The following is a 12,386-nucleotide window of genomic DNA, read 5'->3' as shown; positions in this document are numbered from 1 at the left end:
AAGAATCTAATTCTATTCTTTACAGTGGAAAGACATAAAGCTCGAACAAACAATAATCGACAAGCGGAAGAACATCAAAGGCACATAACACAATAAATATCCGGGGAAAGCCACAACTCAAAACCCCACTATCTGTTTTGTATTAATATGGAAAATCAAGATGAAATTACAATGCTTGTTCTCACTAGAACAATCCCAACACTCAACAGATTCAATCTCCAACTCATAAGAAAGCTCAAGGCCAAATATTAGCCTCTTCATAAGCTCTCCAAGTCTCTATTCTAATGCACAATTCCTATGGAAGATAGCTTGTATTTAAAGGGAAATAAAACCTCTAAAAACTGTGGAATCCCTTCAGGATCAATTCTTGAATGCATGCACTATCAGTGCAACTCAGAAAAATCTAAAAAAAATATCACATTGTCCCTGCACTCTAGTCTCAACTAAGTCTTTCTTAGAATTGACATGCATGAGTTTATGATGAGGGAATATTAAGTTAAATGGAGTAGCACTAGTTGAGTGCACTAATGCATCAACTGACTGTTAACTCACTATTAGTTCCTCAAACAGTTTGGAACTAATTTAACTTAATTTAACTCAATAAACCGAGTTAACTAATTACAACTCATACTTAACTCATCTTGGGCCTTTATAATATAAGCAAAACATATACATGACTTCAGAAAGACTTCCAAATCCAAATTCCTAAGTTAATCAACTTAATTAAACTTAATTAACTATATACAAGTTGCTATGAGAAAAGAATTACAATTTAATTCAAGGACAAATTAAATTGGAATTTTTGGATTCTATTTTTAACATTTCTTGTTGCTATTCTCAACATTCCCTCTCAACAAGAAAGGAATTCAACTCGATCCTGATCCTGAACCTTTGGAATGTTCTGCATGCAACACTTCTCTCAAGTGTTGTAGCTCGAGCAACTCCAGAAACAAAAAACATCCAACTTGAATAAGAATGATGCCTCTATCATCAAAGTCTCTCACTATTATTTCCTCTGTCGACTGAAAAATTTGTGCTTATGTCGACTCTACCTTTCTGCACTTGTTGTCAACCCTCTCTACACTCTTCACTATCTGACTGCTTGTTGGCTTTGTGGGGCCTGACCCTAGGTTCAACATTAGTTAGCCAAACAAATCCCTACACTACTAGCCCTTTCAGCATCATCCCGCAGAGCGTGGACCGAAGTCTCACCCGAAGCAGTATGGGGGGATGTTGGAACCAAGTTTCCAAACCCTGAGATGGTCATGATGTCAGTTTATACCCTCTGCCCCTACTTTCATGCAGATCGCTAGGCCTTAGCGCTCTGTCAGTCTACCCTTTATTCTACCCTTCAGTACCTCCGCGAAGGTGTATGATTGACCTTCGCGCAGCCTTAACCCATGGTTCAGGTACTTTCACGTAGCTATGACAATGTATTGTATAGGCTCCCAAGTTATCTTAAGTGTTTACTTGTCTTACTAATCACTCACAGTTAGCGCCGCGTAAACTGATATCCTTACTTGTGTTCAATTAACCAATACAATCACATATATTCGCGCATCACATAAACATTGTATTTTAAACCCAAAACGCAATATAATCAGATGCATTAATAGGAACTAAATACACAATAATTGAAGAATACTTCTCTTTATTGATATATTTCGTTTTAATACAGACTCTATCCACCCTGCGCAGATAGCTGCAAGGGTACGCGCACTCAGCTGCGGACTTCCACCCTAGGTGTCATGCCCCCAATTCTTTTTTCCTTAAATTGGCCGGGTGCAGCACCGCCTAAGTTAATAACTTTATCCATCGTTAATTAACTTTACGAACTACGCCTTCAACAATTCATAATAATCATGAATTAACATTATTAATGTGCGAAATCCATCAATAATACAAGAACAATAATAACCCAATAATATAAGAGAAGTAATCTTTTTATTATATATGAGAAAGATTACAATGACCGGGAGCGAACACTCCACCGGCGTTCATAAACAAGGCGGGTGCCCGCCCGTGCAAGAGCGCACGGCGGTCTCGCCACAACCTTCAACCCAAAATACAACAATATACAATATGCGCAAGTGTTGCCCGAACGGGTGGCGCGCCCGTGCACACCCACACGACCCTCAACCATCTCACACAACCGGCGGGCGGGCGCCTCACTACGCCCTCCACCCGCACCTCCGCCCGTCTACACAAGTGCGCCCAAGGTTACCTTGCCCGGCTCGGCGGGCGCATCTCCAACGCGCCTCTAGCTGTGGCTAAGAGCTACCTCGCACTTCTCCAAAGAGCGATAGAACAGTGCGAAGATGATGCTCCAAATGAGCGTCTCCTCCAAGTGTTTATACACTTCAAACGTGGTGGCGACTTCCTGCTTGGCCGACTCACCAACGCACCCAACTGTCGTGTCTGCAAGCTCTTTTGTGTGCCTTCGTATGTTCGGCCCGTCCATGGCGCAGGACCGCCCCACCGATTCACCCATCGTTCGCTTTCACGCTTAGTCGGCTATTCGAACGAGCGCCCCATGACTCGCTCTATAAACATGTGAACGCCAACCTGCCCACGCGTATTATTACTATCGCGCCTCACCGTTGGTCGCTCGCATTCTTTGCCTTAGTCATTTTTCGTGATGGGAGGGGCGCGCGCCCGTGCACGCAACCGCAGGGCATTACATCCTCCCCCACTGGAAATCATTGTCACCCTCGACAATCCTGCTCGTCTCATCAGCTTCCTGTTGTACTTCTCGATCTTATCCTTCCATCTCCAAAGTGAGTCCTCCAATTCCCAACTTTCTTCCTCCGATGCATTCTTCCATCTGACAAGAAATTCCCTTCTCATGTGGCAACCAACCCCTGTAGTTATGACGCTCAAAATCTTCTCCAGCTCTAGTCCTGGCTTGTCCACAATCCCGACTAGTCCTCTCGGCAGTTCAGCTCTCTCTGGATGGTCTGAATCAAGTCTACATCTCTTCAATTGACTCACATGAAAAATTGGATGCTTCATGTGCATATGGCGCGGAAGCTCCAGCTCGTAAGGAACTTCCCCCACTCTCTTCTTCACTCAGAATGGTCCCTCATACTTCTGTGTCAGTTTGCTCGTAGTCCCCTTGGCTGGCTGAAACTGCTCTCCGGTAATCCTGAGAAACACCATATCTCCCACACTGAAGTGTGCCTCCCGTCTCCCACGATCAGCATACTTTTTCATCCTCCTTGCAGCATCGTGCAAGCGCAACCGTGCTAACTCAAAGGTCTCCTCGCAAGCCTTCATGAACTTCTTCGCATGAGGACTTCTCAAGAAGCCTCCCGTCACTACGGTGTGTGGTGCAACCGACATCTGCCCATTCACCAACTCAAATGGACTATACCCCATCACAGAACTCTTTTGAATATTGTAGCTAAACTGAGCAATATCCAAGAGTTCAGGCCAATTCTTTTGATCAGCCGTCACATAATGTCTCAACTAGTCCTCCAACAATGCGTTGATCCTCTCGGTCTGCCCATCTGTCTGTGGATGGTAACTCGAACTCATCAGCAACTCTGTCCCGACTAACTTGAACAATGTGGTCCAAAATCTGCCTGTAAAACGCGGATCTCTATTCGACACAATGCTCAATGGCATCCCCCAGTACTTCACTATGTTCTAAAGAACAACTCCGCAGACCGCTCGGCTCCACAAGGTATCTTTGTAGGAACAAAGACATCATATTTGGAAAAATGATCAACCACGACCATTATCCCATTATACCCCTGACCCTGTGGCAACTGAGTGATGAAGTCCATCGAGACACTCATCCATGGTCTCTCAGGAATCGGTAAAGGCTGCAACATTCCTCCTTGCCTCTGAGTATCCGTTTTGTCCTGTTGACAAATGATGCACGTATGTACATACTCCTCTACATCCTCCCGCATCTTCTCCCAAAAGAATCCTCTCTCCAACAATGCCAAAGAACGACGCGTCCCTGGGTGGCCAGCCCATGGCGAGTCGTGGCACTCCTTCAAAAGGTGCCTCCTGAGTCCAGATGACTTTGGAACATAGAGTCGGTTTCCAAAGAACAAGAACCCATCTCGTAGAAAGAACTTTCGTGTCTTCCCCTCCTTTATCTGCTTCACTATATTCTGCGCCAAAGTATCGGTTTCAACACTTTCCTTGATCTTATTCTGCATCTCTTCTGACATATGAACTCGACTCCTACTCCTAGCTGCCCGGTCTTCTCCCTCCAATGCTGCAAGTTGTCCCTTCCTGCTAAGGGCATCTGCTACCGCATTGTGCCTTCCCGGTCTATACTCGATAGTCATGTCGAATTCTGCCAAGAAGTCCTGCCAACGAGCTTGCTTCGCAGAAAGCTTTGGTTGTGATGCAAAATAACTTGCTGCAACGTTGTCAGTCTTGACAACAAACGGCTTCCCAATCAGGTAATGCCTCCATACATGAAGACAGTGGATGATGGCAGTCATCTCCTTCTCATGAACTGGATACCTTCGTTCTCTATCCTGCAACTTCCGACTCTCGTACGCCACCGGATGCCCATCCTGCATAAGAACCCCTCCTATAGCAAAATCTGAAGCATTAGTGTGCACCTCAAATGGTCTCTCGAAGTCAGGCAACTTCAGTATCGGTGTTGTAACCATCCTCTTCTTCAAGTCATCAAATGCCTCTTGACATTTGTTCGTCCAACTCCACCTCTTGTCTTTCTTCAATAAGTCTGTCAGTGCCGATGTCACCTTGGAGTACCCCTCTACAAACTTTCGTTGGTAGTTGGTCATGCCCAAGTACACCCTCATCTCATGGACATTCTTTGGTTCAACCTAGTCCTCAATCTCCTTCACTCTGCTCGGCTCCATCCTTATGTACCCTTGACCAAAAATATGCCCAAGGAACAGAATCTCGGTCTGAGCGAACACACACTTAGACTTCTTCAAGAACAACTGATTTGCCCTCAGTGCCTCAAACACCATCGCCAAGTGCTTCTTATGATCCTCCATGTTGTCACTGAACACCACTATATCGTCCAAGTACACTACTACGAACGAGTCCAAGTATGGTCGTAGGACATCATTCATCAAAGTGCAAAACGTAGCAGGAGCGTTACACAACCAGAATGGCATAACAAGCAACTCAAAGCTACCATACCTTGTTACTATCGCGGTCTTCTTCTCATCTCCTTCAGCTATCCACACCTGATAATACCCATGCCTCAAGTCCAGCTTGGAAAACACTCGGGCTTTCGCAAGCTTGTCAAAGCAATCAGCAGCCAATGGCAAAGGATACCTATTCCTTACCGTCTGCTTGTTCAATGCACGGTAATCACAGCACATTCGTAGCTCATTCGAATCCTTCTTCTACTGGAACAATACCGGAGCTCCATAAGGGGACCTTGAAGGTCTGATGAAACCTGCATCAGCTAACTCCTTTAACTGTCATTTCAATTCCTCCAACTCAGGCCCTGACAATCGATAAGGTGCTTTAGCCGAGGGTTGCTTTCCTGGTTCAAGCTCAATGCTATGGTCCACTGCACGCCTTGGTGTAAGTTTCTTTGGTAGCTCATCAGGCATCAAATCTGCATATTTGGTCAGCACCTCGGAAATCTTGACTCGAACAAGAATCCTCACTCCATCACCTTCGACATCCTTGAACATCATCACATATGTCTCCATATCTGACTCCTTCATAGCCTTCTCCAAACTCAGTGCCGAAACATGCTGCACCTTGACTTCCCTCCTTTGCCTATGAGTGGGCAAAGTCCAAGTTTGTGACTGTCCAACCAGCACCACCTCATCACAGAAGGGGACAACAATAGCCTTGTTTCCCTTCAAGAAATCCTGTCCGAGTATCATATCAAAGTCATTCATCTCCATCACCATGAAGTCCAACTGACCCTTCCAGTCTTTTATCTGCACAGGTACTTCGTGTACCAAACCCGCCACTTTAGCTCTAGAGTTCATTTCCTTGACTTCCACATCCGAGGGGAAGATCATCAGTCCAACCTCTTTTTCCAACTGTGTCTTCGTGAAGTTATGAGTGGCCCCCGTGTCCACCAGAGCTTGAATGGTCTTGCCATGAACCATCAAGTCCACGAAACTCAGACTGTTCATCCACGATTTCTCCATAACTTTTCCCTGCATACATGTCTGTTCTCTGCGTTCATCATCAAGCAACGGCTTCACCACTTGTGAACCTGCTCTGATACCACCTGTCATGCCCCCAATTCTTTTTTCCTTAAATTGGCCGGGTGCGGCACCGCCTAAGTTAATAACTTTATCCATCGTTAATTAACTTTACGAACTACGCCTTCAACAATTCATAATAATCATGAATTAACATTATTAATGTGCGGAATCCATCAATAATACAAGAACAATAATAACCCAATAATATAAGAGAAGTAATCTTTTTATTATATATGAGAAAGATTACAATGAATGGGAGTGAACGCTCCACCGGCGTTCATAAACAAGGCGGGTGCCCGCCCGTGCAAGAGCACACGGCGGTCTCGCCACAACCTTCAACCCAAAATACAGCAATATATAATATGTGCAAGTGTTTCCCGAACGGTGGGCGCGCCCATGCACACCCGCATGACCCTCAACCGTCTCACACAACCGGCGGGCGGGCGCCTCACTACGCCCTCCACCCGCACCTTCGCCCATCTACACAAGTGCGCCCAAGGTTACCTTGCCCGGCTCAGTGGCGCATCTCCAACGTGCCTCTAGCTGCGGCTAAGAGGTACCTCGCACTTCTCCAAAGAGCGATAAAACAGTGCGAAGATGATGCTCCAAATGAGCGTCTCCTCCAAGTGTTTATACACTTCAAACTTGGTGGCGCATTCCTGCTTGGCCGACTCACCAACGCGCCCAACCATCGTGTCTGCAAGCTCTTTTGTGTGCCTTTCTGTGGTCGGCCCACCCATGGCGCGGGACCGCCCCACCGATTCACCCATCGTTCGCTTTCACGCTTGGTCGGTTGTTCGAACGAGCGCCCCATGACTCGCTCTATAAACATGTGAGTGCCAACCTGCCCGCGTGTATTATTACTATTGCGCCTCACTGTTCATCACTCGCATTCTTTGCCTTAGTCATTTTTCGTGATGGGAGGGGCACACGCCCGTGCACGCAACCGCAAGGCATTACACTAGGCCTCTGCACACTAAGCTGCAGAGCCTCTACCTATGATAAAACCCGAGAACACTTAGACTTCTCTACCAAAACTCCAATGCTTAACACTTCACTACATAGAGCTTACTTACTTAGCTCCCTTTATATAATCCCATGTTCCGCGGACCATGGGTGGATCTTTACAACCAACTTAACACTTTACAAAATAAGGGTGGAAAACCCTTTATGACTCTTGACACCTTCGTGCTCCGCGACCACGAAATGGGGAGACTTTACAACTTTATTACAAATCCCAAAACATGGGCTTTTAGCCCCAAAACTGTCCTTGGGGGAACCCATTCCCAACAGGCCCCCAACACAAACATGGTGACTCGCCCTCGAGTCACTTTGCGGGCACGGAGATCTTGGCGTGAAGACCTCCCATCTTGACCTGTATGACGACAACCTCGGCGGTGCATTGTGCGGTCGCCTGCTTCACTTCTTCAACCAACTGCTCTGTCGCTAGTCCTGAACTGTCAGCATGAAGCTTCTGCTGAGTTGCTTGTAGATTAGAAAGCTTGCCTTCAATGGAGGTCGTGACCGAATAAGCTTCGTCCAACCAGGGCTTCAACTGCGCCTTCAGTACTACCTCTTTGTGTGGCGTTGCATCGACCTATTCCTTGAATGTCTTGGCCTCCTACAGCTTTGCCAGTCTCTGTGTGAGAGAAACGGTGCGCGCTATTCCTTTTACTTCGTCATAGCGCTACTGCAGTTATCCCGTCTCTGTCTCCAGCTAATGTACATTAGGATCCTCCTGCACGCTCGTTAAGACCTCGAACGATTATTCAAAAAGTCGTGTGTAGTCTGCTACTGTATTGTCTACCATTTCTATCACCTCTATGATAGTGGTTGCACGCTGCTCCTTTACTTCCGGCGGAGTTGAAGGCTGGGCCTTCAACTGTAAATCTGCAATATGTAGGTTCAGCTCTAGCTGAACCTTAGCCAACTCTATGCGAGTGCGGCGCACCCCTGTAGCAAGCTTGTAGACCTGTTCATCTGCCTCCACATCCTCAGGAATGGAAAATTTGGGGACCATTCGACAGGCTTCCCTCACGGCCTTAATTATGCACATATTTGTGTTGGTAAGTTCGACCATGGAAGTGAGGGCGGTGTCTCGCTATAGGGCCATTTGTACATTATTGATCTGATTTTCATTGATTACCTGCACAACACATTGTTCGTGGGCCCTCAGCTCCGCAATCACTCCATCCTGCAGTAGGTGGAGTGCCTCACTGGGGAGCGCTACCAAGTTCAACCCCACTCCCTTGAGGGTGCTGACAGTGGGCCTGTCAGCCTCGTTTTATGTGGTCAGTGCTCCATCTGGAAGCATTATCGCTCGGGAGTCCTTCGCATGCAGCATCTCGACAGCTTCTAAAGTACCGATAGAAAGGCTTGTGGACACTGTGCCAGCCTGTGATGCGTGGATTTGAAGCTCATGTAGACCCATCTAGATGGACCCCAATAGTTGTTGTTGATGTTGCTCGAACTATTGCAGTACCTCCGCGGCGACATCCTGCACCGTGTCTCCAATGTCATGAAAATCTCCCTCCGTGAGGGTGATTGGGTCCAACGACATCTTACTGGCCTTGGATTTCTTCCACAGCCCCACTTTTTCTTGTTCTTTTGGACATTTGATGTGGTACGATGGCGTCTATGGGTTCGCTCCATGCTGCTTTGTTTTCTCGTCCATGTCTTCCTTTGTTTCGGGCGAAGGCGACCTCGCACCCTTGTCAGAGCCACACTTTGTTTCGCCTGTCTTATTTTCCGCCTGCTGAGTGGCATCGTGCGCTGCCTAGGCCTTGTCAGCAGCCTCCTTCTTCATTTTCTTGGCCAACTACGCCATCTTGAGTTTGGCATCCTCCTTTTTGCATTGTGTGGCGGACTTGCTCGACCCCACCGCCAAGTCTGAGGTAGTGCGCCACTCTTCCAGCCAATGATCAAGAACTGCACCAATCACATCGTCCATTGCCAAGTAAGGTGAGTCATGCCATGTCTTCTCAGGGTCCTTTTGTGCCCTAATCGATACGCGCTGAAAGTCTACCTTGAACTCCACGTAATCTTGCAGTTTGGTAAACATAGTAGGTGACAATCGCGGTTTGTGATTGATATCCATGCGTATGTTCATTTCCATCAAGATCTAGATGATCTTGCTATCCTTGATGTGTTGAGCGTCCTTGGTCTCCCACAGCGAAGCGTACTTCACTTCTTCTGGCAGGTTCGGTGCGACCGAGGGGAATTGACTGTCTTCCGGCACTTCCCACGCTACCAGAACAATGGATAGCAAAAGCCTCGCATAGTGGAAGGTTTTGCTGAGCTCTTGTGCCTCGCAGAAGTTAGCAAGGAACTCACCCTAGAGATAGCACACCTAATTAAACTGGACTCCTTCGGCGCATTGGGGCGCTAGAGCGACGACTGGTGCCGACACTTCATTTGTGCGACACTTCCTCATAACTTTTCTTGCCAAAATCTGTGTGGCCACCTTGATTGCAGGGTCGCAGATACTCGAGATGGCATAGCCTCACGGATTCTTCACGAGCTTGAATTTCTCCTTCATGGCCTCTGCGAGGGCTTGCTCACCACCTTTTCTGCCAAACATCATGGCTGGATTCTCCCCTGTATAGGGCAGCTGCATGATCCTATGGATCAACCTGTCGGTGATGGGTATCGGCTCTTCCAGCCATAGACACCCATCGTGCACCAAGCATAGCAGCTGCTTGATGACCAATACTGTAATGGATGTGCGATTATAGTGCGGCACCCATAGTAGGTTGAGCAGATCTGCCTTGTCTACTCCCCTGAGCCACTTCCACAGTTCCAATGCAGTCATGCCAGTGGTTGTGTGAACAACGCGGTGCATGAGTTGTTATGTCGCCAAGTGCGGGAACTTTTCATGGTCAGCTAAGTCCTAATATTCTAGTTTCAACATAGGAACCCACCCCAAGCGTGGTCCTTCAAATACAATCTCGTCTCATAGCAGAGGTGTGTGCAAGGCGACCTTTCTTTCATCAATGTCCTTTGGCACCTTGGTCTTACCCTTGCGCAGAGGGACGTATTCTGGCAACTTAGTGATAGGGTTGGAACCCTCGACTTCAAATTCCTCCACTTCCACCCCCAAATCCTCATCATCCATCAAGATGTCCTCAATTTCTTCCTCCTCTGGCTCCAAGTTAATGGTTTTTCCCTTTTCCTGTGAAGTGGGCTTGTCCTTTTGTGGTTTTCTTTTACGCAGCATGTGCACCAGTATCGCAGCCTGCTTGCCCTTCTTATCCTTTGCACTCTCCTTGGTTGGGGTAGGCTTCGGTCTAGGCGTCCGTGGTGACTTGGGGACTTCAGCTAGTACCTTTGCAACCTCTGGAGCAGCTCCCTCTGCCTCCCTAACAACTTTTGGCACAACCCCCTCGGCTGTCACTGCTTCGACGTCCATAGCTTCGGATCCTGGGATAAAATCACGAATGAAATTGCAGTTGGACTCTGGAAACTGATCAAACACGGGGCAGTCAAGCAATTCTTCGAAGAATGCATGGGTCATGCACGTCTGAGAGCTCACCAACTCAATGTTCAAAATGCCAAGTATTTTTTGTTGGGATGCCACCTGTAATTTTTATATGCCATTTTGAATTCAAATCCGACTGTTCCCCCCACATTCGGTTCATTAATGCTAGATTGGCAACAGATTTCCAAGGATCTTACCCATAAATTTTATCTTAAATTCTGGTCGTCCGCTCCATTTGGCCACATTCTTATCGTCAAATCATGAACAGTGACTTTAACGGTCACTTTCCGGCTAACCTACGCAATTTTTCCCTGGGTAGCGCAACTCTCTTCGCACTATCGCGAACCCTGTGACATTTCCTCGTTCCGCACAATCCTCCAATCGTGTAGTTCCCCAACCTAGGCAGTGTAGTTTATAGTCCCGCACCTCCTTTCAGCTGCCTGGAGCGCTAAGACTATGCTACCTTCATATAGTCACCTGGTCGGATCACCGGTGTATGGCTTCAATCAGATGCCATTCACTTTTCCTGGGAAGAGATCTCCATTCAATTTAACCAATTGAACTACTCCACCGTTAGTAATTTCCTTAATGACATAGGGCCCTAGCTAGTGCATTCTCAATTTCCCTGGAAATTTATCAAACTTGCTGTCATATAACAAAACCAAAGAATTTACCTTAAAGGTGCACAGCTTAATGTGTCGATCATTCCATGCTTTTTCGCGTTGCTTTTGGATCTGTTGGTGAAATCCAGCCAGAAATCTTTCTTCCTCAAGCTCAGCAAGATGTGCGAGCCTCTCTTCCAGGGTTCCGTGATTCGTCATACCCGTGAGTGCCGCTATGCACAGACTAGGCACAATGTATTCCATGGGCATCACTGCTTCAACACTGTATACAAGCCTAAAGGGTGTCTGTCCTGTCAACTTTTTGCATGTCGTCCGATAGGCCCATAATACTGCAAGTATGCACAAGTCCCAATCACTTCACTGAGCGTTGCAAATCTTGGTCAGCACGTTCTCCAATACCTTATTGAATGCTTCCACCATCCCATTAGCATGTGGGTGATAAGGCATGCTTTTTTGGTGATATACCTGAAATTCCTCCGTCAGCGCGCTGATCGTTTCATTTAGAAAGTGTGTACCACGATTGCTCATCAAAATATTTGGACACCCAAATCGCGTCAGTACATACTCAAAGAGAAACTTCGCAGCAGTCACACCTGTGCAGTCCTTCACAGGCGGTGCCTCTGCCCATCGAGTTAAATACTCAATTGCGGTGATAATGTACTGCGCTCCCGTCTTCTTCCCTTGGGGCTGAGTGGGTCTCACAAAATCTATCATCCATTTCTCAAAAGGTTGTAACGTCATCTGTGGGTTCAAAGGCAGCTAATCCCTACGCGATGGCCTGCCAGTCCTTTGACACATGTCACACACACTGTCGTAGGCTTTGGAATCCTGATGGAGGGTTGGCCACCACAACCCTGCGTGTAGAATCTTCTGCGTGGTCTCTCTTCCTGCATAATGGCCTCCCGCGGCACCCCCATGAGGGTTCACGAGGATACTGCTCTTTTAAAACTCCGGTACATATCATCGTAATACTTCATCAGACCCCATTTTGTACAGATGTCCAGAAATGACAAAAAAGTCTGTTGTGCACACCACTAAATCGTTTTTCAACTAGACGGTGTAGCCTTCTGGGGCAGTTCCTGTCGTTAGGAAGTGTATGATGTCTTCAAA

Source organism: Pinus tabuliformis, chromosome 7 (assembly GCF_031772625.1).
Source record: "Pinus tabuliformis cultivar Carrire ecotype Pingquan chromosome 7, CPIR1, whole genome shotgun sequence".
NCBI lineage: Eukaryota > Viridiplantae > Streptophyta > Pinopsida > Pinales > Pinaceae > Pinus > Pinus tabuliformis.
This window is presented reverse-complemented; position numbering follows the sequence as displayed.